Raw genomic sequence first — 26,585 nt, 5'->3', positions numbered from 1 at the left:
TTCTTTGAAATTAGCTTTACTCAAGCTTCACTTTCCCAGGCAGTCATAGTGATCAAATCCACAAACATTCTTTTTTTTTCCCTTTACCTGAACTCATTCATGCCACCGTTCCCACTTAAAACAATCTTGCTTCTCTAATTAGTACACAAATCCCTTTCAGGATCTTTTCAAACCTATTTTTTTCTTTTACCACCTTCTGACCACTCTCACACTCAAAAATACATATTCTCTCTTCATCTGCTTCTGCCCAACTCTCAACTGACCAGCAAGCCGTTGCCAAGGCAACCAGGTCTCAGCTTGCTCAGCTGTTGTCCCATAGTGATGTCACTATAGTAACATAGTAACATAGTAGATGACGGCAGAAAAAGACCTGCATGGTCCATCCAGTCTGCCCAAGACAAACTCATATGTGTATACCTTACCTTGAATTTGTACCTGTCCTTTTCAGGGCACAGACCATATAAGTCTGCCCAGCAGTATTTCCCGCCTCCCAACCACCAGTCCCGCCTCCCATCAACCGGCTCTGGTACAGACCGTATAAGTCTGCCCTCCCCTATCCTCGCCTCCAACCACCACCCCCTCTTCCCCCCCAACTGCTCCGCCACCCAATTTCAAGCTAAGCTTCTGAGGATCCATTCCTTCTGCACAGGATTCCTCTATGCATATCCCACAAATGTTTGAACTCCGTTACCGTTTTCATCTCCACCACCTCCCGCGGGAGGGCATTCCAAGTCCTTCCACCACCCTCTCCGTGAAAAATACTTCCTGATATCTTTCCTGAGTCTGCCCCCCTTCAATTCATTTTCATGTCCTCTCGTTTCTACCGCCTTCCCATCTCCGGAAAAGATTCGTTTGCGGATTAATACCCTTTCAAATATTTGAACGTCTGTATCATATCACCCCTGTTCCTCCTTTCCTCCAGGGTGTACATGTTCAGGTCAGCAAGCCTCTCTTCATACGTCTTGGAACGTAAATCCCATACCATCCTCGTAGCTTTTCTTTGCACCGCTTCCATAGAACCCTTATTTTTTTTCCCTCTGGAGGAGCCCAGTTAAGATTATTTTAACCCCTTAGGTTTACAGTAGGAACAACTGAAACAACCCTCCATCTTTCCAACCATCCAACAGTGGCTTTGAATTCATTTAGTCCAAGACTTTCAGCTAGCTGATTAGCTTTCTCCATAAGCAGTGGACCACTGACAGGAAACTGTCTGCTCCTGACTTGAGAAACCACCGAAGAAGAGCATCTTACATAGTAACATAGTAGATTGAGGCAGAAAAAGACCTGCACGGTCCATCTAGTCTGCCACGATAAACCTCATATGTGTATACCTTACCTTGATTTGTACCTGTCTTTTTCAGGGCACAGACCGTATAAGTTTGTCCAGCAGTATTTCCCGCCTCCCAACCACCGGTCCCACCTCCCATCACCGGCTCTGGCACAGACCCTGAATAAGTCTGCCCTCCCCTATCCTAGCCTCTCAACCACCAACCCCTCTTCCCCCCGCCACCCAATTTCAGCTAAGCTTCTGTGGATCCATTCCTTCTGCACAGGATTCTTTTATGCCTATCCCACGCATGTTTGAATTCCGTTACCGTTTTCATGTCCACCACCTCCCGCGGGAGGGCATTCCAAGCGTTCACCACCCTCTCCGTGAAGAAATACTTCCTGACATCTTTCCTGAGTCTGCCCCCCTTCAATCTCATTTCATGTCCTCTCGTTCTACCGCCTTCCCATCTCCGGAAAAGATTCGTTTGCGGATTAATACCTTTCAAATATTTGAACGTCTGTATCATATCACCCCTGTTCCTCCTTTCCTCCAGAGTATACATGTTCAGGTCAGCAAGTCTCTCTTCATACGTCTTGGAACGCAACTCCCATACCATCCTTGTAGCTTTTCTTTGTACCGCTTCCATTTTTTTAACATCCTTCACAAGGTACGGCCTCCAAAACTGAACACAATACTTCAGGTGGGGCCTCACCAACGTCTTATACAGGGGCATTAAAACCTCCTTTCTTCTGCTGGTCACACCTCTCTCTATACAGCCTAGCAACCTTCACGCTACGGCCACTGCCTTGTCGCACTGTTTCATCGCCTTCAGGTCCTCAGATACTATCACCCCAAGATCCCTCTCCCCGTCCGTGTCTATCAGGCTCTCCCCACCTAACACATACGCCTCCCTTGGATTTCTACTCCCTAAGTGCATCACTTTGCATTTCTTCGCATTGAATTTTAATTGCCAAATGTTAGACCATTCTTCCAGCTTCTTCAGATCTTTTTTTCATGTTTTCCACTCCCTCCGGGGTGTCCACTCTGTTGCAAATCTTGGTGTCATCCGCAGAAAGGCAAACTTTACCTTGTAACCCTTCGGCAATGTCACTCACAAATATATTGAACAGAATGGGCCCCAGCACCGATCCCTGAGGCACTCCACTACTCACCTTTCCCTCCTCCGAGCGAACTCCATTTACCACCACCCTCTGGCGTCTGCCCGTCAACCAGTTCCTAATCCAGTTCACCACTTCGGGTCCTATCTTCAGCCCTTCTAGTTTATTCAAGAGCCTCCTGTGGGGAACCGTGTCAAAAGCCTTGCTGAAATCTAAGTAGATGACGTCCATAGCACGTCCTTGATTTAATTCTCCTGTCACCCAGTCAAAGAATTCAATGAGATTCGTTTGGCACGATTTCCCTTTGGTGAAACCATGTTGTCTCGGATCTTGCAACTTATTGGCTTCCAGGAAATTCACTATCCTTTCCTTCAGCATGGCTTCCATTACTTTTCCAATAACCGAAGTGAGGCTTACCAGCCTGTAGTTTCCAGCTTCTTCCCTATCACCACTTTTGTGAAGAGGGACCACCTCCGCCATTCTCCAATCCCTCGGAACCTCTCCCGTCTCCAAGGATTTATTAAACAAATCTTTAAGAGGACCCGCCAGAACCTCTCTGAGCTCCCTCAGTATTCTGGGGTGGATCCCGTCCGGCCCCATGGCTTTGTCCACCTTTAGCTTTCCAAGTTGTTCATATACACTCTCTTCCGTGAACGGTGCTCTATCCACTCCATTCTCATTTGTACTTTTGCCAGTCAATCGCGGTCCTTCCCCAGGATTTTCTTCAGTGAAAACAGAACAAAAGTATCTATTTAGCAAATTGGCTTTTTCTTCATCATTTTCTACATAGCGTTTTCCTGTATCTTTTAGTCTCACAATCCCCTTTTTAGTCTTTCTCCTTTCACTAATATACCTGAAGAAGTTTTTGTCTCCCCTCCGTACATTTCTAGCCATTTGTTCTTCCGCTTGCACCTTCGCCAGACGTACCTCTCTCTTGGCTTCTTTCAGTTTCATCTTCTACCTCCTCAGCTTTTCCCACCTGTTTTGTTTTGCCAGTCTTCCAGAAGCTGGTATTTCTGCTTCAAGATACGTGAAATTTGACAGGGATTGACACCATATTCTTTAGCAATAGATACTTGACTTTGTTTTCTAATTTTTTAAGAACTTCTATTTGTTCAGCCAGTGTTGAAGTCTTACGGTTGCACGACGACGACTCCAGTGTACACTCTAACAACATTCTTTCGCTTCTTCTGCCTGTGGCAGTTAACCAACGAGATTTCAAATTTACCACCCCTTTGTCGCGCGCCAATCGGCTTCCATATTCCGCGCATGCGCTTATGTGGAGTCTTTCCTGCAGAGGAGCGATCTTAAACCATGCATATAAGCGAATCTTGATCTTATTAGTAGTGCGCTAAACCGAAGTTTGTCCCCATAGATATTGATGGCGCCAAAAACAGGACCGAAGTACGGCATGCAGTTAAACAGAGCATGCGCTTATCCGACGTGCACTTAAATGGAGTGCACTGTGTGCGTGTATATATATATATATATATATATATATAAAGTAAAACCACATCAATTGATAGAGGTTCACACAAGTGTGTTTCTTTTTTTTTTTTATTTAATTTTCATAAATTTTTACATGATTAACATGTTTCTGTAACACATTGTATATCTTTGAATACATAATACTGAAGAAATCTTGACACACAAACTTTTCATATATCAAATTATACAATTCCTTAGACCACGACCAAAATTATACAAGAAGGGGGGAGTGATCAGGACAATAGGAGATCCATAAAGAAAGAAGAAAAAAAAAAAAAAGAAGCTATATGGCCTGACCTTAACATTCCCATTAATTCTGTAATAATCAGTGTGATAACATTCATATTATTCTTTAGGTTTAGTGGTTAGCTTTTTCATTTCTAAAAAAGCTTTAAGATGTTCTGGGTCATAGAATATATATTTTATACCCATATATTTAATCAGACATTTACATGGATATGCAAGCAAATATGTTGCCCCCAAAGCTTGGGTTTCCTCTCGAAAAGTCAAAAATTTTTTCCTCCGATCTTGAGTTGTTTTACAAACGTCAGGATATACCCAAATTCTTTGACCACAAAAGATTTTCAAAGAGTTCCTGAAATATAGCTTCAACACTGAATTTAAGTCCTGCTCGAAGACAAAAGATACTAAAAGAGTTCTACGCTGCTCTATTCAGAAAATGATGTTTCTAATATCAATGAAATATCCAAAGATGCTTGTATAACTTGCTGATCTAAAGGTAGTCTCCTCAAGTGATCTAATTTGTCATCACTATCCCCAGGTTCAGCTTGCACAGGCATTGGCAAATAATACGTTTTATTTAAAGGAGGTATAGCTGAAGCCGGAAACAACAAAATATCTTGTAAATACTTTTTAAACATTTCCGTAGAGCTCACCAGGGAAAATTTAACAGTCTCAGATTCAGTCGTCTATTAAAATTTTCAAATTGTTCTATCTTCCTATGTATAATAGTTTTGTCTGCAATCAAAGATTCAGTTGTTGTTTTTTTTAAAGTTTTAACTTCTTGTTGAATTTGTTCCATTTGAGACGCTGTCTCCTGCTTAGTCTTTTCAAAGGAACAAGTTAGAGAATCGATTTTACTCACGAGCTGGGAGGTTTCCCGAGCAGATTTCAGAACAGTCTGGTTCAATCCTTGTAATGCCTGCCAAATCACCTGAAGAGTAATCTCCGTGGGAGGATTTCCTTCCAAAGTTGTTCCCTCGGTGTTCTGGAAAGAGTCAACGCCATGAGAGGTTTGACCCTGAACGACTTCCGTACGGGTCTGAATCTCCTCACTCTGTTCTAGAGACGCTGGGCACGGAGGTCGATTATTTGGCAGCGATAGTGATGTTTCTAGGTCCGAGAGGACCGAGGCTCCTCCTTTGATCCTCAGCTTGGAATCGCACACCTTGGTAGTTGGAATGAGTGTGGTGAATCGTTCTATTGACTGCTGAGATGAAGAGGAGGTTCGGGCCACTGGCATTTGGCCTTTCACTAGCCTCTTTCTTTTTGTATGGGGCATTTTGGAACACGAAAAAGGTAAGGAATCACCAGCAGGTCCGACACGATCGACCAACACAAACGCTCAGGTCGCCATCTTGACACGCCCCCTCCTTCTCACGTGTTACCCCAAGTGTGTTTCTTAAAAGTATGTTTGAATCTCTTTTCACCTACCAACGAGCCTCACAGTGCATCTAGGCACTAATGACCTTATGAAGCTATATCATCATCTGTTGGTTAAACATTAATCATAGGCATAAACAGCCTCCCTCTGCCAATTATCAAAATTAAAATTGTTATACAGAGTCACTGGTTTTCATGTTTCTGAAAAACATTGACTCTTTATACAGTATTTAATTTGGATAATTGGCGGAGGGGGAGGTTTTTTCACGACTGTGATGAATGTATAACCAGCAGATGGAAATATAGCTTCATAAGGGCCTTACTCCCTAGCAGCATTTTGAGGCTTGTTACTTCACTGCCGGTATTATCTAGATTTTGGTTTTATCATTTGAGAACATAAATTGTTTGTAGGTAGTAGGTTTGGCTTTTGGTTCTTACCTCATGAAGGGGGTCTTTTACTAAAGATTAGCTCGAGTTATGTGCAGCAGGGCCCATAGGAATAAGATGGGCCCTGCTGCAGCTTATCTTTAGTAAAAAAAAAAACCCCTTAGTATGTAGTTGAGTATCTTTTCATACATATATGTATGAAAATATATGTGGACATATATTTGTTGAAGTTGATATACATATATGTGTGTGTGTGTGTGCATGTGTATATATATATTTATATAAATATATATTGAGAGAGTTATTCTTTATATATAGGCAGATAGAAATAGAGAGGTATGCACAGAATGAGTGGAGAAAAAACATATATGTGTATCTAATTTTTTCCACTATGTAGGGGGGTGTGTGTGTGTGTAATATATATATATATATATATATATATATATATACACACACACACACACATACACGGATGTATATCTGAGCCAATATCTCAATGTTGTGTGTGTGTGTGTATATATATATATAATTTCATTTGTATCCCACATTTTCCCACCATATGGCAGGTTCAATGTGGCTTACATATTGCTAAAAAGGCAGTTACAAAATTTAGTACATAATACAGAAGTACAATAAACGCTTAGGTTGATATATTTGCATATTGTGAGAGAGGTTAATATTATTGTTTTCCATTTCTGAACTTTTTGTGATGTATGGTGGTGTGGGATTAGGCAGATCCAGGGGGGAAAGTCTTCTTGAAAAGATGTGTTTTCAGTTTTTTTATGAGTTGTAGGTAGTTTTCTGTGAGTTTCATGTCTTTGGGTAGTGAGTCCCAAAGTTCTGTGCCTATAAACGAGAGGCTGGCAGCATATGAAGATTTGTATTTTATACTTTTGCAGTTGGAGTAGTGAAGGGTTAGGTATGTTCTTGCTGTTCTAGTCATGTTTGTTATTAGTAGATCGATTAGTTCCGTCATGTAATCTGGTGTGAGTCCATAGATGGTTCTGTGGACTATTGTGCATATTTTGAATGTTATGCGAGCGTTATTAGGAAGCCAATGTAAGCTTCTTAGGAGGTGTTTTGCACTTTCGAAACCTGTTTTTCCGAAGATGAGTCTGGCAGCCGTGTTTTCTACTGTCTGTAGTTTTCTTATGATTTGATCTTTGCAGCCTACGTAAATACTATTGCAGTAGTCTACATGGGTTAGCACCATGGTTTGGATCATGTTGCAGAAAAATCCATGGGAAAGTAAGGTTTTATATGTTTGAGCATTCAACATAGTGTGGAACATTTTCTTGGTCGTGTTCTTAGCTTGGCTTTCTAGCGTTAGGTTGCGGTCAGTTGTTATGCCTAAGATTTTCAAGTGGTCTGAGATTGGGAGGGATGAACCTTGTGCGTTAATTGCCGAGGGGGAAACATTATTGTATTGGGACGAGAGAATGAGACATTGGGTTTTATCTCTATTGAGTTTTAACTTGAATGCCGATGCCCAGGATTCCATGATGGTAATGCTGTTTATTATTTCCTTGGTGATTTCTGTGGGGTTCTGTTTGAAGGGAATATAGATAGTGATGTCATTTGCGTAGAGAAATGGATTGAGGCCTTGTTTGGATAGAGATTTAGCCAGTGGTGTCATCATTAGGTTGAATAATATAGGTGAGAGCGGTGATCCTTGTGGTACTCCACATTCCGCTTTCCAAGGTGGTGATATATCTGAGTTTGATTTGACTTGGTATATTCTGGATGTCAGAAATCCCTTGATCCAGGAGAGTACTTTTCCTGTAATTCCTATCTTGTCGAGGATTCTCAGTAGTATGTTGTGGTCGACCATATAGAATGCGCTTGATAGGTCAAATTGGAGTAGGAGGATGTTTATACCCCTTGCTATTTCCTGCTTGAATCTGGTCAGGAGTGTGGTTAGTATTGTTTGGTTTTTTTTTGTTACATTTGTACCCCGCACTTTCCCACTCATGGCAGTTTCTGTACTGTGGTGAGGTCTGAAGCCAGATTGAGATTCATGCATTATGTTGAAATCAGTGAGGTATTCTGCTAGTTGTTTGGCGACTATGCCTTCTGTTTAAATTGTACAGCGCTGCGTAACCCTAGTAGCGCTTTAGAAATGTCAGTTAGTAGTAGTAGTAGTAGTAATTTGGTTGTTAGGGGTATGGATGCTATCGGTCTGTAATTTGAGGTGTCTTTGAGATGGGAGTTAGTAGGATATTTCCTCTGTCCTCTGGGAATAGGCCTTTCCTTGTCATCAAGCAGATGAAGCCATTACGTATGGGTTGTGTCCATCAACCAGCAGGGGGAGATAAGAGAGCACTCAACTTTTCACAGTGCCTCATGGCCAGCCAGCTCCACTGCCTCTTCAGTATTCTCTATCTCCCCAAGCAGGGTGGCTGCAGCTTCTTCGAGCTCCATCAAAAATCTGCCTGGGGGGTGCTCCTGGCTTGCCAGTTGTTAGCCGGGGTGTTAGAGGCTATAGCAGCTTCACTTTGAAGGCACATAGGTTAGCCCTTTCCCTGCCTTACCCATGCCATGTGGACATATTAGCTTGCTTTTCCCTGTCCTTTCCCACTCAGTGGATCAGGCACATTGGTTCGTCTTTCCCTGCCTTTCCCACTCATCTGAGCCTCCGGCGTTCTTATTACCTCTGCTTTCCTCACAGCGTTAAAAAAAAAAATGGAACAGAGGTTTTCCTTTGATTCTTCTATGGGACCGGAGCTGTGATACTCGGTCCGGTGAGGTAAGAGTGTTTTCTAACTCCTTTGGGTGGGCCCTCGATCGGGGCATTTTTGGCGCGAAACCGCCATTTTGAATTTTCCCACCGTTTTCGGCGATGGCTGCAGAGAATGTAAACGCTGTTCCCAGTGTGGCAAGCGAAAATCAGCAGCGGGGCTCTGTAAATCGTGCTGTACAGGTGTAAGAGCCGGCCCCGGCATGGCGAGCGATGATTCTTCCCGCTCAGAGCTGGCAGCGGACGTCATTTTGAATTCTCCGCATGGCGCGGTCCTCCATAGAGACGGAGAGCCCTGAGCCCGGGGGGGGGGGGGGACCTCAAATTGAGGCTATCAGGGAGCGGCTAGCCCGGACGGGATCTGGGTGCCCAGGGCAAGTTTTCTCCCCTGATTTTGTGTTATTATTGCATAAAGCATACATGCTAAAAAGAGCTCTCCCTCAAGAGTCGTCTGAGGCCCCTTCTATTGTTCCCCCCGGTGGATTCTGGCCTGGGACTGCCCACTGAGGCTATTTTCCCTGATAATTGGCATAAAGAAAGCGTAGAAGGGGCTAATTCCCCTTCAGATTGTGGTGCACCTCCTTCCCCCCCCCCCCCCCCGTGGTCGGGCTGTGAGGATTCGGAGAGTTCTGGCAGGTCTTCGTGGTCTGAGGAGCCAGAGTCAGGAGCAGAATTACCACAGGATCTGGATGATCCCTCCGCGGTGAGGATTTTCCACCGTGATGAGCTGCCAGCGCTTATTTCAGATGCCCTACAGGTCCTTTCTATTGAAGAGCACGGCCTCCTCTGTGAATCCTAGGATGGCTAGTACCAAAAAGCCTGCTGCGAGCCTTTCCTTTGCATGACTCCATCCAAGACTTATTTCCCGCTCATGGGCTGACCCCAAGGGACCTTTGAAAGTTTCCAGGGCTATGGGGCAATTATACCCTCTGCGTGAGGAGCATTTGGCTCGCTTTGCAATGCCTAAAGTAGATGCCCTAGTCACTGCGGTGACAAAGAGAACTACCCTCTCTGTGGAAGGAGGAGTTGGCCTGAAGGATAAGACAACCGTAGCTGGAAGCAACACTTAAACGGCCCTTTGAAATTGCAGGTCTTACTGGTCGGGGGCGTCTGCATGCAGTTGTTAAGCTGCTGAGAGCCTCCTGGCGTGGTTGCAACAGGCAGTGGAACAGCCCGGAGATGGAGCGGAGCCCTTCTCAGATGTGGCTCCGCGGTTGGGAGTCGGCCTTGTCCTTTTTGCTGATGCCCTTATGATATGTCAGAGCTTCGGCTAAACAAATGGCAGTAGCAGTGGCGGCTCGCTGTCTTATTTGGCTACGACATTGGGCAGCGGACATGGCCTCTAAGCAAGTTGGTGAAGTTGCCCTTTCAAGGCCTTCTCCTATTTGGTGAGGAGGTTGGGAAAAAAAAATTGTTAAGGCCTGGAGATCCTAAACCCCAGCGCTTGCCGAAGATAGGCCGAGGCCTTCCTCCAAGGGCCAGGCAGTCCACTCCTCTTATAGACCTCGCTTCCGTGAAGCTAGAAGGTACCAGCCGGGGCGTTCTTGCTGGGTTCACTTCTCGTGCCCGTTTTTCAGCAGAGGAACTCCTTTCACTCGGACAAGCATTCCGCAGCCACCGGCTCTAGGCCTGGAGTTCAGGGGCAACCCTCTCAATGATGGTGCGCCGGCCCCCTCCTCGCTTCCTGTCATCGGAGGACGTCTTTCCCTCTTTGCCGAGGAGTGGGCCAATATTTCCTCAGATCAGTGGGTTCTGGACCTGATCAGAGATGGCTACAGAATAGAATTCAACGCCCCAGTAAGAGACGTGTTTGTGGAGTCCCGATGCGGTTCTGCCGCCAAACGGGTGGCGGTAGAGGAGACTTTGCAAGGTCTGATTCAGTTAGGGGCCGTGTCCCTGGTACCCTCCCACCGACATGGCTACTGCTGATACTCCATCTACTTTGTGGTTGCCACGAAAAGGTGGGTCTTTTCGCCCTATTCTGGACTTAAAAGATTAAAACAAGTCCCTGAGAGTGCGGCATTTCCACATGGAAACCCCTGCGCATCCGTCATTGCTGCGGTACAGCCAGGAGAAGGTTTCTCACATCTCTGGACCTGAAAGAGCTTACTTGCACATACCAATTTGGCCCCCGCACTAGAAATTTCTGAGGTTTGCGGTGTTGGGAAAACGTTTCCAGTTCCGGGCCTTGCCTTTGGCCTCGCCACTGCTCCCAGAACCTTTTCGAAGGTAATGGTGGTAGTAGCGTGCTTTACTCAGGCGAGAAGGTATCAGGGTTCACTCGTACCTAGATGACTGGCTCATCAGAGCAGACTCTGTAACAGAGAGCTATCAAGCTACAGCCAGAGTGGTCTCAGTACTTCAATCTCTAGGCTGGGTCGTCAATATGGCCAAAAGTCACCTGACCCCCTCGCAATCTCTAGAATATTTGGGGGCCAGGTTCGACACAGACTCGGGCTATGGTACCTACCCGAGCTAAGGCAGTGCAAGCTTCAGAATCAGGTCCGTCTGCTCCTGAGGATGCCCCGCCCACCGAGCTTGGGACATTGTCCAGCTGCTGGATCGATGTCAGCCACATTGGAAGTGGTGCCTGGGGCGAGAGCGCACCCTGAGACCTCTACAGTATTCCCTACTTCAAAGATGGTCTCCCAGTTTCTCAGGATTATCAATGCAGACTTTCTTGGCTCCTGCGGCCCGACTCAGCATGGCGTGGTGGCTCTCAGACAGCATGCTGCGGCAAGGATGCCGCTGGCACTCCCCGATTGGTGTCTCAGTATGACCGATGCCAGCCTGAAGGGCTGGGGCGCACTTGCAAGGGGAAGCATGCCAGGGTCTATGGACACCCGAGGAGTCGGATGGTCCATCAACCGCCTGGGAGTTGAAAGCGGTGTTTTCAGGCGCTTCTGGCCTTTCAAGTGACCCTGGAAGGATTGGCTGTCAGAGTGATGTCGGACAACACGACAGCAGGTGGCCTACATAAATCGACAAGGCGCACTCAGTGCAGAGCACTGGCCGCGCAGGCCAAACAGATTTGCCACTGGGCCGAGCTGCATCTTCAGTTTCTGTCGGCAGCTCAGATTGCAGGTCAGAGCACGTGCAAAGCCGATTATGTAAGCAGGCATCAGATCGATCCAGCAGAATGGAACTAGCAGACGAAGTATTCCTGCAGATATATGCCAAATGGGCAAGCCCGTGATGGATCTTATGGCGACAAGTTTCAAATGTCAAAGTCCCGTGCTTCTTTCAGCAGACGGAGAGATCCTCGCTCGGCAGGGTTGGATGCCTTGACTCAGCCCGGCCTCCGGGCCTACTATACGTGTTCCCTCCGTGGCCCTTGATAGAGCGCGTGCTCCTGCGGATTCGGCTGCACCCAGGAGAAGTGGTCCTCATCGTCCTGGATTGGCCCAGGAGGCCTTGGTATGCGGACCTCCGACAGATGCTAGTGGAGGCTCCCCTTCCTTTACCTCTGGTACCGAACCTGTTGTCACTGGGCCCGGTAGCCATGGAGGACGCCTGCCGCTTTGGTCTTATGGCATGGCGATTGAGAGGGCGTAATTGAGGGACAAAGGCTATTCAAACACAGTCATTTCTACTCTCCTGCAGGCCCGCAAGCGTTCCACTTCCGTGGCTTATGCCAGGATTTGGCGCCAGTTTGAGTCTTGGTGTGCTTCAAAAGCGATCACACCCATGCGGGCTCCTGTCTCGCCGATTCTGGACTTTTTGCAGGATGGTGTACAAATAGGCTTGGCCTATAATTCCCTGCGGGTGCAAGTGGTAGCGTTGGCCTCCCTTCGTGGTAAGGTTGAAGACATGTCTTTAGCTGCTCATCCAGATGTGGCACGGTTTCTTAGTGGGGTGCTTCGGCTCCTGCCTTCCGTGCGAGCACCCTGTCCAGCTTGGAAGCTGGGGCTAGTTTTGAAGGCCCTGCAGGCTTCTCCTTTTGAGCCGCTTCGGCGAGCATCGGAGAAAGATTTGACACTAAAGGCCGTTTTTCTTGTGGCCATTACTTCGGCGAGACGGGTGTCAGAGCTCCAGGCGCTGTCCTGTAGAGACCCATTTCACCAATTCTCAGAGTCCGGGGTCACGGTTCGGACCGTGTCTTCCTTCATGCCTAAGGTGGTTTCAGCGTTTCACCTAAACCAGCCTATTTTCTTGCCCTCCTTTGATAAGGAGGAGTTTCCAGAATCTTTTGGCAGTTGCACCTGTTGGATGTGCGCAGGACTCTGCTGCAGCATCTGCGAGTTACTATCTCTTTCAGGATCTATGATTATCTGTTTGTTTTGCTATCAGGTCCTCGCAGAGGGTCTCCAGCGTCTAAAGCCACTATTGCCCGCTGGCTCAAAGAAACTATCTTTTCAGCTTATCTGCTGGCCGGCAGGGTTCCGCCTGTAGCCTTTAAGGCGCATTCTACCAGAGCGATTTCTTCCTTTTGGGCTGAAACTGGAGCACTCTCTCGTCAAGAGATATGCAGTGCAGCAACATGGGCTTCTAAGCTCTCTTTTGCCCGACATTACATGCTGGATGTGGCTGCTAGGAGGGATGCGCGTTTTGGAGCACAAGTGCTAGCGCATGGTGTGATCTGTTCCCACCCTATATAGGGATTGCTTTGATACATCCCATACGTAATGGCTTCATCTGCTTGATGACAAGGAAGGGAAAATTAGGTTCTTACCTTGGTAATTTTCTGTCACTGGATAGTTTGTATGTTAATAGATCCAGTGCATGGCCCTTTATGTGTGTGGGGTTGACTTGTGGCCAGTGGAAGTCCCAAATTTGTAAGCACTCTTTGCATTCTAGTGTGTCATTTTGAGGTTGTGTCCTCTAGGTGAAGGCTTATATCTCCTATTATTACGTTAGGATTTGTGAGGCATGTGTTTGATATAAAGTCCATGAGAGTTGGTTGGGCATCTTTCCAATTTCCTGGTGGTCGATATAATATGATGCAAGTCAGGTGAGCTGGGAGGGATTTGTTTTGTAACCTGATTGCGTCAATTTCAAGTTGTGTATTAATGGATTCCGCAGTGGGTTCTGAAATGAATTCATCTTTGTAGATTAGGGCTATGCCTACTCCTCTTTTACTTGTTCTTGTCCAATGGTTGATTTTGTATCCTGGAGGACAGATGTCAAGGATTATGGGGTCATTTTGGTTATGAATTCACATTTCACTGATGAATATTAAGCCTAGGTTGTCCTGAGTAATCCATTCTGTTAATGTTTCCATTTTATTACTGATCTAGCATTTATATATCCTATTTGGATCTGTTTAACGGTTTTTTGTCCTAAGGCAGGTATTATAGAATATTTTATTAGTTGACATGTGATTGATGTGAATGGTTCTTTCTCCTGTTTTTGTTTGTGTGATGATATTTTCTATGGTTAGTCTGGTTTTGATCTGATGACAGTTTAATCGGTTCGTTCAAGTGTACAGCTAGTACGTCTAGTAGCGCTATAGAAATGATAAGTAGTAGGAGTATTTGGGAGTGTATTGAGATGACTAGTAAAAGAGGCCCGGTTTCTGAAAGAAATGAAACGGGCGCTAGCAAGGTTCCACGCCCCCCTCCCTACCTCTCTCTTCTTAGAGTTCCAGCCCCCCTACCCTCCCAGTTTCCATGCACCACTCCCTCCCTCCTTCGAGTTCCAGTTCCCCCTCCCTCCCTCCCCTTTGAGTTCCAGGACGCGCCTCCCTCCCTCTTCCCTCTGAGTGCAAGAACGACCTGTTCTCCGGCAGCCCTTCGCCTTCCTGCGTGCCAGCTGTAATTTAAAAATTCTTACCTCGGGGCAGTGGCGTTCCTAGGGGGCTGGCACCCGGGGCGGATCGCCGATTGCCCCCCCCCCCCCGGCGAAAGGACACCCCCACGAAGGACCCCCACCCCCCCGGTCCTCTCCGTTGTTCCATGCTCCTTCTCTGCCCAGAACAGGAAGTAACCTGTTCCGGGGCAGAGAAGAAGCATGGAACAACGGAGGGCAGGCGTGCACCTGGGGCGGACCGCCCCCCCCCCCCCTAGGAACGCCACTGCCTCGGGGTCCGGCGTCTGCAGTGAAGGCGAGCGGCGCTTCAGACTGCCTTCCCATGTGTCTCAGCTCTGCCTCTGGTCCTGCTCTCATTTCTTGTTTCCGGAACGGCAGGACCAGAGGCAGAGCTGAGACACATGGGAAGGCAGTCTGAAGCGCCGCTCGCCTTCACTGCAGACGCCGGACCCTGAGGTAAGAATTTTTAAATTACAGCCGGCATGCAGGAAGGCGAGGGCTACAGGAGAACAGGTCGTGCTTGCACTCAGAGGGGAGAGGGAGGGATGTCCTGCAACTCGAAGGGGAGGGGGGGAGGGACGTCCTGCAACTCGAAGGGAGGGGGGCAGGGAGGTGGAGGGGCATAGAACTCGGAGGGGAGGGGGGCTGGAACTCGGAGGAGAGGGGGGTGATTCTCTACTCACCTCCGCTGGCTGGTGCTGGCTTCCCTTGTCTCTCACTGATACCGCCCTCTGACGTCATCGCCAGGGTGGACCAATGGGAAGTGTGTTACGAATCCAGCCATCCAGATGGAGGTGCAAATTATTATGTAGGATATTCTGTTCTTGGGATAGGGCATCTATTGTATGTACTAGGGCCAGGATGTGTAATCTTAGGATTAGTTTTGTATGGTTCATTCTTTTTTTTTTTTTTTAATTAATTCTGATTTATGGCCAGTTCGAGTCTTATGACACTGAGGTTGGGGAGAGGTAGGATAATCTCCGGCTCCTTTTTTGTTTGCAGTACTGTTTAAGTTTTAGAGATTGCCTTGTTTGCTTGCAGCACTTTTTCATTGCCTTTTGTTTGTGGCACTGTTTAGCTTAAAGATTAGATCTGTTTCTCTGGCTGCAATGTTTTGCCTACTTTGTTTTCCTGCTGCCTTCTGTGTTGTTGGTAGTGCCGAATTTGGGGTGATGGTTTCTGGTTGTCCGTATACACGCAGTGGTTTCTATATTTCCAGTTAGCTCCTACCTGTTTGTTTGTTGTATGTTCTGCAGATGCTTGATTGTTGGTCTGCGTTGATGCTGGGGTACAGAGAGCTGGTTTTCCTTGTCGGCAGCCTGGAGGGGTCGGTTGCTGTTTGTTCTGTGGTGCTGCGAGAGTGAGGTCAGCTGGTCCTCGTTAACGGCTTCTGCTGCTGTTCACTCCGAGCGTGGCCCGCTGCTCTCCCTCAATCCAGTAAAGGAGAAGTGTGGAAAAGTGGTGTGAGGATGGTTTGAGCGCCTTCGATAGTCGTCTCTGTGGTCGCATGGCCCATGTTCGCTCAGGAGTTCTTCTCATGTGGAGTCTCACTGTGCTCCCTGGGGTACTCAGCTCAGTATGAGCTGGAGGCCATGTCTGGTAGGCCCGCGGACCCGATCCAGCAGTTCCCTAAGGTCTGTGAGAGGTGTGGATTGTGGTCCCGTAGTGTCGCTACTCGGAGCTCCCAGTTTGATATAAGTTGAGGGGCGCGGTCCAGCAGATCCAAAACCGTGATCTGGTGGTTCCCAGTGTCTAGTTTAGATAGGCCGCTTTCTCCTGTCTTGAGTGCTGGAAACTGCTCTCCCAATGTACAAAAGATCAGACAGAAGACTTGGAGCAGGTGAACTCGGGAGGCAGCAGCTCTGCGAGGTTCCCGTGGTGATGGAAGCAGTTCCTGCGGGGTTCCCGTGGAAGTCTAAGCCACATCTGCGCTGGCCTCTCACCTACCAAGTTCTTTGATTGATACCATCTGCTCCTCTTTGCTTAACAGCGCAGATGTAGAAAGTCTTCCATTAACCCTCTCTGCTTCTGACACAGGCACAAGCACCTGACCTCTTGATGCATGCATGTGGCGACCTCTTAGCACACAGTGCCAGCAAATCAGAAATGAGCCTTACATGTGTGCAGCAGAATGTTCCAACTTTAAATTTCCATTTCTTCCTTGCTTGCAGGCTGTGGCGTGAACCCAGAGACTGAGAGAGCTAACCATAATTTTTTTTTTTTTTAAGAGGATGTGTGGGGACAGGTAAAATTCCAGTAGGGATGGGTTAGATTTCTGTCTCCGTGGGGATGTAGGTGGGAGGGGCCCGACTGGATGAACTCATGGCCCACCTGTAATGGGAAGTCTGGCTACACCCATGATATTCACAATATGATTTAGCCATGTATTAATGTACTCTATTTAAAAGTATAGAAAATGGATTTCAAAAATACAGAGTTTGAAACTTGTTCCAACAATCTACAATAAGATTTTTCTGTCCTTGGGATTTCTATTTTTAATAAATGATACAGTATATATGTACATATCAGAATCATCCAAATAAATTATAAGAAGCTGAAAAAAAAATAAAAACAAAGGCAGTCATAGGCTCTTGCTACTGTTTAAATGTAGAAATATCTTTATTGTCATCATAAGTTAAACATAAGGTATACAGCATTCCACTGAAATGCACACTCCAGCAATGAAGTTCAGGATCACAGAACTAAAACATTTTGTATATAACCATTCCCCTACCTTCACAGTCCCCGTAAAACTATAACAACTACCCCCACCCTCCCCTCCTAAATGAAAAAAATGCAAAACCAAGGAGGTTGAGTAAAACAAAAACATCACAAGTCTGGTATTGTTTTCAGTAGCATCTATGAATTTTTGTGGTCAATCGATACATCTTCAAACACTGCCCCACACTGCCCAGTGGCCCAAGCCCCAAAACACTGTAAGTAAAGTTCCTATTCCATCTCCATTCATAAATATCTTCATGTTGCCGTAAATAGTAGTAGCTGTGAGGTGAATAACAAAGTATTACAGCCCATTGTGAAAAATGAATGGGAGGAAGAAGGAGTGATGTTGCAATACCCTTATAAGACCAAACAATAGAACGTAAGCAGTACACTGGAGCAAAAAAGTAACCTAATACAAAACTAAAGTTCCAGTAACAATTTGCGTGCTCATTAAAAAATGAAGAAAAAGCCCTCAGAAACCGTGGGTAAAATACCCAGGGTTTAGTGTGCGGTTATATGAACTTTTATAACACACACCGCGATTCGATCATTGGGCTGAAAAAACTTCATTCTATAGTAAGCTTGCAATTTTATAGCTTTTTTATACTATAATTGTTATTATTATTTTTAATTGTTTTCTAATGCATTCTTATTCTTTCCCACGTTGGAGTAATCAATTCAAATATCCAATCACCAATATATGGCAGCAAGGCATAGAGTATTGCGCTACTTAGCTTTAGGATCGGGCAGTCTTCATTGTCCGTTCTACGGGAACCCGTTTCGCCTAGAAACGTGGCTTCTTCAGGAACGGAGTGCTTTAGAAGTACTGAAACATAAGACATTAGATGAAATTATTGTCGTGGAAAAAGAATCTAAAATAAAGTTAGCACATAATATATCAACCTGAGATCAGACATACTTTAGGGAAGCACAAAAACGATTCAAAATATGGCGCCTCAGCGTTCACGTACGTCCTGTTGTCTAAAATACTGGTGCTTACGTTACGTGATGACGTCAATAAAAGTTGTGCCAATCTATGGAGCTGTTGAGTCCATTCGGCTCCAAGGTGTCAAACTCAAAAATCCATTTGGTTTCCCTTCTCAGTAAATTGAGTTTGCAGTTTCCTCCTCTGTGATGAACCTCCACATGATCCAATACAAAACATTCAAGCTCTTCAAACTTGTGCTGATGGGAAATGCAGTGTTCAACTATCGGCTCCTTGATAGCAGATCTACGAATATTGGATCTATGTTCCAAAATTCTCACTCGCAGTGATCTTGTTGTCATGCCTATATAAAATTTCTGACAGGGGCAGCACAAAGCATATATCACATGATCAGAAGAGCAGTTCGTGAAGTGTAACAATTTGTGAGAACTCAAGCTAAGTAGCGCAATACTCTATGCCTTGCTGCCATATATTGGTGATTGGATATTTGAATTGATTACTCCAACGTGGGAAAGAATAAGAATGCATTAGAAAACAATTAAAAAAATAATAATAACAATTATAGTATAAAAAGCTATAAAATTGCAAGCTTACTATATATAGAATGAAGTTTTTTCAGCCCAATGATCGAATCGTGGTGTGTGTTATAAAAGTTCATATAACCGCACACTAAACCCTGGGTATTTTACCCACAGTTTCTGAGGGCTTTTTCTTCATTTTTAATGAGCACGCAAATTGTTACTGGAATTTTAGTTTTGTATTATGTTGCAATACCCTCTATGATGCATGTGTCAAGGGTATCAATAGAGGATTTCTTTACAACACCTGTTACTCAGAGCTGATGAAAATGCATGTCATCCATGAGCCACAATACCTCGTCACTATGGGCCCTCACCCTACCATAACATATTTCAACGTAATTGATAGGGTGGACACTTATGTAAGAGTTAGTGAACCCCTTATTGGCATTCCATAGAAACTTAAACCAGAACATGCATTAAACAAAACAACAGAGTCATAGAAGATCAGAAAAAGGTATGTGCCAGATAGAATTTACAGACCAATTTGTACTCAAACACAGAAAAAAAACTTGAGAAAAGAAAAAGGACTGTAACAAATTGCTCCCTCCCCCCAAAGAAAAAAAAACAGTTCTAAATGTATGTTAGCACAGAACTGTAACTCAATAAACAAATATTGTATGACACAAGGTACAGAGTTCACAGACATCTGTTTATAAAGGCAGTGTAGATTATCTTAGACTAGTAAAAAAGGCCCGTTTCTGAGAGCAATGAAACGGCCCTAGCAAGGTTTTCATGGAAGTGTGTATGTTTGACAGTGAGTGTGTGAGAGACAGAGTGAATTTGCGACTGTGTGTGTGAGAGTGTGTGTTCGAGACAGAGAGTGTGCCGCAGGGATCCCCCCCTGCATGTGTTGGCATCCTTCCCGCTCCCCCCGTGTTTCCTTTCCCATATCCTTCTCGTCCCCCTCCCAGCCTCAGGGTCGTGGCCCCCCCCCCCCCCGCCGGCCTGCAGGATCGTGGGCCCTGTGGAGGCCGTTTTTCTGTATCGTAGTGTGTATGTTTGTGAGAGAGAGTGAATGTGTGTGTGTGACAGAGTGAGAGTGTGTGTGGCGTGTTTGTGCGAGAATGTGAGTGTGTGTGTGAGAGGGAATCCCAGCTTCAGGGTGTTGGCCCACCTCCCTTGGGCTTTCAGGATGGTGGTCCCTCCGTCTGCCGGCGTTTTTCCCCCTCCCCCCTTCCTGCCCTCCCCCTTCCCTCCTCGCAGGTTGAGGTTCGAGTGCCCCCCCTTCCAGTGCCTTTCAGGGTCGTGGCGCTCCCTCCGACTGAAGCTGTCTCCCTTCCTGGCACGTTCAGGCAGGCAGGCAGGCTGGCTCCCTGCGTCGCTCCCTCCGTGTCTCCGAGTTTGTGCGGGGCAATGGGAGTCCTGCGAAGTTGGGAAATGGCTGCCGAGTGGCAAGGGGAGTGAGATCGCGTGTCGCCGATGCTTGCGTCCCCGTCTGCCTCTCTCCGACGTTGTGCGGGCGATGTTAGTCCTCCGGAGGTGGGAAATGTCCGCCGAGGGTCAGGGAGATGGCGTTTGGCCGATTGTCATAGCGCCGCCCTCAACGTTATGACGCAAGGGCAGGCCAGACACTCAGGGCAAACCGGATATCTCTGGTGCCATCAATTTCCGGCTTGAGGCTTCAGAACGTTGGAGGTGCCTTTTATTATATAGAGATGAGTAAATGTTAGCTATACAAAATGTATGACATTAAAATGGTTGGGAGTTGGTGGTAACCCACTGGCAAGATGAGAATTGGATACTGGCCATTGTAACAACTATTAGGTCACTATAAAACCCTGAAGTCCAAATAATTATTACAAAGAGCCATCAATAATACATAAGCTGGATATCCTACAGCAATGGCCAAACACAAGCCAATATTTATGTTTCAACTTTTTTATTGATGGTATAGCAAAATAACTCATCAACACGTTCCAAATTCAACTAAGTGCCAAATCACAATATTTGAGTAAGAACAGCATAATAGTCATATCCTCAGCCTTTTAACATTGTGCTTCCTAACCTGTCTCTTACCAGAACCCACCCTCTCCCAAGATTGTAATCAACAAATCTACGTATTAAAATAACGGTGCATAAAGCATATGCAATCACCTTTCAAGGCAATCTTATAAACAAGAGACACATAAATCGCAGTTCAGTGTCACCCTCCTTGTCATACAGTATTTGGCAGTCCAGCTAAGAGACCAGGCCGGAGGCTTTGTTTCTTATAGCCACCCATCTCCCAACTAGACCGTTTTATATATTTCAACATTTTATTGAAGGTTCAGCGTATCAATCGTAATCGTCTATTGAATTGCATAACAAAATTGAGTTGTCGCCTGTACCCAATAAAATAAATCAACCCCCTACTTCCACCATGCAAACCCCCCAAAATTGAACCCGAATCCCACTACCCCCTCCTACTCCACCCCTCAAACGCTACAACCCCACCCCCCCTTTCAGAAGCTATCAAGACGCAGCACACCACCTTCCTGAAGCAAGAGAGACATACCATCACTTATCTCATGCTATTAAGCAGGAGACTACGCCCCCAGGGACTCAAAATTTGGAGGCAAGGGTTCCAAATCGCCAAGTAGGACTTGCACCTTTTGGGTGACCGTCTTGCGTCTTTCACGTCCCAATGCCAAATAAGTGAATCTGATTTCACCAATGCCAATAAGCCGGCGTATCTGCTACTGTCCAATATTGCAAAATAACTTTTTTGCTACAAGAGTAAATTTACAACATAGGAGCACATCAAATCTATTCATATTAATGAAGGCCTCAGGAGCATCTAGAAGCAGCTGTTCCACTGAGCCACCTATGTCTCGAGCCAAAAGCTGACTCAAAAATCTTTTAATTTGCTCCCAAAAGAATTTGACTTGCAGGCATCCTCAAAAAAGCATGTGCGAGAGTATGAGCAGACTGTATACATTTAGAACATTTATATGCTCCCCGTGCCCCAGCCATATATGCCCTAAGCACTACTCTATACCCACACTCCCTTAGTTTTGCATCTTTAGTCAACGCAGGAATACTCCTGATGGTGGCAGCCACATCCCAGGTCCCTACAGCCACACCTAGTTCCTCTGCCCATTTAGTTTTCAAGGAAGAGAAGTCCCTCTCTGGTCCCCCCTTTAGCGAGGCCTTATGTAAATTTGATACTGAAAATCCTAAATCTGAAACTCCTTGAAAAAAAATCCCGAATTCAAGAAACCAAGGGGACCCATAGGCCCGACTGGTCTAGGGCGGCCATATGTCTAATTTGTGCAAATGCAAATCGATTACCCCACGCAGCTCCCACTCTTTCCCGGAGCTGCAGGAAGCTTATCACTTGTCCCTCTTTCAATAAGAGGTGGTTCCAGCCTAACTATGCCCTTTTGTTCCCATAATTGGAAGGTAGGGTTATCCATTCCCGGTTGAAAACTGTATTGCTCCTCAATGACAGCTGGTCCGAGACCCCTGCGCTGCCCCCTAATTTATTTACCAACACCCTCCAAACATCTTGCATAGAGTGCAACAATACACTGTCCTTCAGAAGCTTCGGAGTTTGGGCTCTCCCTAGATGCAGCAATGAATAAAAGTCATAAGGAGCATAGAGTGCTGTTTCCATTTCTATCGGTGTGTGCACTTGCGTATGTCCAAACCAATCACCCAAGTGTCTCAATAAACAGGCCCAGTTGTATTGTCGTAGATCTGGAAGCCCGCCCCCCCCCCCCCCCCCCCCCCCCCCCCCGCCTTGGCTCCAAGGACCACGTAACCTATCCACTCTAAGTTTCGGCTTTTTACCAGCCCAGCAGAATATGTTAAATAATCTGTACACTTTCTCAGATCTTTTCAATAATCTCAATGGTAGACTATGGAGGACATATAACCATCTGGGGAATATAACCATTTGCAGTAACCCCACTCTTCCCAGCAAGGACACTGAAAGGTCTCTCCAACTATTTAGTTGCTTCCTGGTATCTTCCAATAGTGCCATTATATTTAATCTATATAGGACTCTGACCTCCATGGACAAATAGATCCCTAGGTACTTAAAAGAGCCAGAGGCCCACCGTAATGGAAACTCTGAGCCCTATAAGGCTTTTACTTGTGGCGACGACAGCAAGGCCTTTGATTTGTCCAAATTAAGCCGGAATCCCACAAAACCCCCATACTCCTTAAAAGAGTCCAGCGAGGCATGTAAAGAGGTCTGCGGACTTCTTAAATGGACCAGCAGATCGTTGGCAAAAGCTGCCACTTTAAAACAGTGAGGGCCTATCTGAACACTCCGAATATCGGGATTCTCCATTATATCTCTTATCAAAGGATCCAAGGATAATACAAAGAAGAGCGGAGAGAGAGGGCAGCTCTGTCGTGTTCCCCAAAGCACTCTAAAAGGCTCAGATTCCTGCCCATTAATCAAGACCCTCGCCTGAGGATTAGCATATAAAGCCTTAATAACTGACACAAATCGCCCTGCGAATCCATAAGCCTTCAAAGAGGCAAACAGAAACTCCCAGTGTACTCGATCAAAGGCTTTCTCAGCGTCAAAGCTGATAAGCAATGACTGGAAGTCTTCTCGACCCCTATACTCAAGTTGACAAATGGTGCGCAAGTTCTTAGCTACTGTTCGACCTCCACAAAGCCCACTTGTGCCTCATGTATCAGATTAGGCAGAACCCAAGCCAGGTGGTTCGCCATTATTTTAGCAAAGAGCTTAGCTTCATAGTTCAGAAGCGATATAGGTCGATAAGATTCCGGCTTAGTAGGGTCTCTGCCCGGCTTAGGTAATGCAACAATCTGAGCCATGGCCAAAGAGGGGGGCAGCAATTCCCCATCCACACATTTATTAGAGAGATTAGTAAGTGGGGGAACAATCTCGATGCCATCAGTTTATAAAATTCTGCCCGGAAACCATCCACTCCAGGTGCTTTCAGTAAAGGGATCTGGTTTATCGTCACACGCCACTTCATTTTCTGAAATTAGAGCGTTCAAACCTTCCCCCTCCTTCTGACTGAGGGTAAACTGATGTTACTTAAGTACAAGTCTCCTGTGAGGCCTTCATCTACAGGTTTCCTATAAAGGTTACCATAGTTCTTATAAAAGGCCTCACAAATATCCTTATCTGTATGTACTACTTCCCTTTACTATTCCGAATGGAGGTAATGTTCTGCATTCCTTTTCGTGGGCCTACCAGCCGTGACAGCAACTGGCCTGCTTTATTACCATGTCTATATAGCTGATATCGGTAATATGTTTGTGATTTAACTGCTCTCTGGTGTAAAAGCAAATTCATTGCTGTTTGTATTTCTATCAGTCTTTGCCGGTCCGCTCCTCCATGAAATTGCCCGTACCGCTGCCGGGCCTTCCATAATAGTGCCCCCAGTCAAGTATTTCATTATTCCGAGACTTTCTCACATGGTGGGAGTAGCTTATAATTTCCTCCCGGAGTACTGCCTTAGCTGCTTCCCAGTAGAGCACTGGGTCATTTATGTGTTCAGCATTTGTTAACTTATAGCTTTCCCATTTAATCAGCAATCGCTCTTTAAAAGTGGGGTCTTTACATAACTCTAATGGAAACCTCCATCTATTAATGCGACTTTATAGCACTGTTAACACCCCGTGTCCCACCCCCTCCCCCCCCACCGTCCATAAATCAAGTCCACATCCAGCCCCATCATTCGATCTGTCCCTAGACGTGGTCCAGTGAGTGTAAAAAGAAACGAAAAGAACAACTAGAGCACCAGACATAGACTAGTGATTTCACTCCCAGTACTACTACGTTACCACAGGTCTCTGCCACCTTGATGGGCGAACACAAAAAAATCCAACATAGTTAGTAGTTCCATAAGGGGGAGAGGAGGGGCGAGATATTAACTGCTTCCATCCCCCCTCCTCTGCAAGGCATAAAATCTTCCTCCTGGTTGGGGCGAAACATCAGTTTCCTATTAACTCAAGTGTCCCCCGTCTGTGCTAGCGCAATCTCCAAACGCTAAAGGAAAGCACGAGCCTCATCTACTGCGGTGTATGACTGGACTGCTGCATTGTGAGTGATCTTGAGAATTGCCGGATACATTAGGGCAAACTTATTTTGAGAGCGAAGAGGGTTAGAGGCAAATAGGGTGAAAAAGCTTATGATGAGTCGCAACTCCCGCTGAATAGTCTTGGAAAACACATAATCTTCTGATTATCATATTGTAGCGTTTTCCTCCTCTCGTGCTTGTACAATGGCTTGCTTATGGACATATTCAAGATCCGCATTATACCACTCTCAATTTAGATTGTGCCGCTTGGCTCTGTCCCAGTCTGTGCACATCGCTCCACTCTCAGCGGGCCGCTGCCCGCCAGCAACTGCACCTCCTTTGCCAGCCACCGCGCCAGAAAACTCACCAAGTTTTTATCAGGTAAGGATTCTGGAAGGCCCAACAGACGCAGATTATTCCTGCGGGATCTATTTCAAGATCCTCCACCTTGTCCTCCAGCACAGCTATCTTCTTTGCATGGGTGCTCTGTATTTCCTCCACCACTGGACTCTGTCCTCCACCTCGGCCGTTCTCAGCTGAAATGCCCTGCTTCCTTGGAAAGCTCCTCCAGCTGGGCCTGCATGCATCCCAGTTTTGAATCGATTGGGGACAAACGCGTTTCCAAAAGGGTCCTCCAGTAGCACCGGCATTTCGGAGGTAATCTCCGTTACCCACGCCGAGGAGACAGAGGGTCCCGCTGGGCTCGATACGTGCCACCATTTTATCTTCCACGGCCTTCCCTCGCATCTTCTCTTTGTGAGCTGCTCTCGCCGCCATGCTCAAAAATTTGTCCCCCGAATCACAGCGGGTATATTCCAACACTCCGGGGGAATGTAATTTTAGTGTTCAAGTGATGTTCGTCCGTTGTTAAAACCACGGGGAATAGCCAGGGGGCTCAGAGGAACTTAGCTCAGCCGTCGTCCCCTCGAGCATCACGTCACGTGACCTCCCCACAAGCCAGTATTTAAAAAGGACGTGCAGTGCAATACAGGCTTGTCTAATTTTTCAAACTAGCACCCAGAGCCAGGATTGTGAGTTAGGCAATCCATAACCTGTGTAGGATTTTGAGTACATATTATCCCCACTAAATATCCTATAATGCAGCAGAATAAGTTTTTGCATTAATCCTGGACTTGCCTCACAGCTCCCTTCTGAAATGGAAAAAAAATAGAAGCTCCACAACTGGCCAAGAATTGCAAGTGTTGTGTTGTGCTGTGCATCACTTATCCACACTGGCTTTCAGGAAATAGTGATGTCCTGATTGGATCACGATCTTAAACCCACATGACACGAGGCCAACAACAGTTTGTTTTTTTTTCAACAAATTCCAAAACTCCATGGTACAAAACACAAACTTGCAATTTGAGTACTACAGGAGACATGGACAACTAGCCATGGGCTCTGTGATTACAGGACACAGTAAAACACCAAGAACAATCTTGCAAAAAATGTTCTGCATTAGCAAATAGAAAGGGAGAAGAAAGAGAGAAAATGGGTGTTGCATGGGCGTCTGAGACTATAACACAGTTCATGAGCCCAAAAGATACAAAAGGGTGACCTTCATATACCTCTATGAGCAGCTGCAGGAAGATTGGGATCACAGTTCTTGGATGGGACATGTCATGCAAGAAGTGCTGTCAAGGTGACCACAGCCCTGGCTTTCATGGAGACTGTATCTGTTCATTCACCTGTGGGAGATGAGGCTATCATCACCCAACCAGCAGCATCATGATTTTCCTGGGCAGTTTTCTGAGGAGGAACACACTGTACACAGTATACTGCCCCACGCCAAGGCAGAACAACAGAGTACCACACCACATTCTATGAGATAGAAGGATCCCTTATCATTCATGGGATGCCTTAATGTACTGAGTGTCCTTCTGTAAAAGAAAAAAAAAAAAAAACAACTGTACAATGCAACCTCAGTTACATCACTGTCCTAACATCTGCAGTAGCTCACACATGGCCTTGGAAAG

At 46.1% G+C, this 26,585-nt stretch overlaps 1 protein-coding gene across 1 annotated transcript in view; it reads left to right on the top strand.

Annotated features, from left to right (window-relative positions):
• The window catches only part of B3GAT3 (beta-1,3-glucuronyltransferase 3), a 60,795-nt gene that overhangs the window by 14,703 nt on the left and 19,507 nt on the right, over window positions 1-26,585 (top strand).

This window comes from Microcaecilia unicolor, chromosome 11 (assembly GCF_901765095.1).
Source record: "Microcaecilia unicolor chromosome 11, aMicUni1.1, whole genome shotgun sequence".
NCBI lineage: Eukaryota > Metazoa > Chordata > Amphibia > Gymnophiona > Siphonopidae > Microcaecilia > Microcaecilia unicolor.
This window is presented reverse-complemented; position numbering and strand designations above follow the sequence as displayed.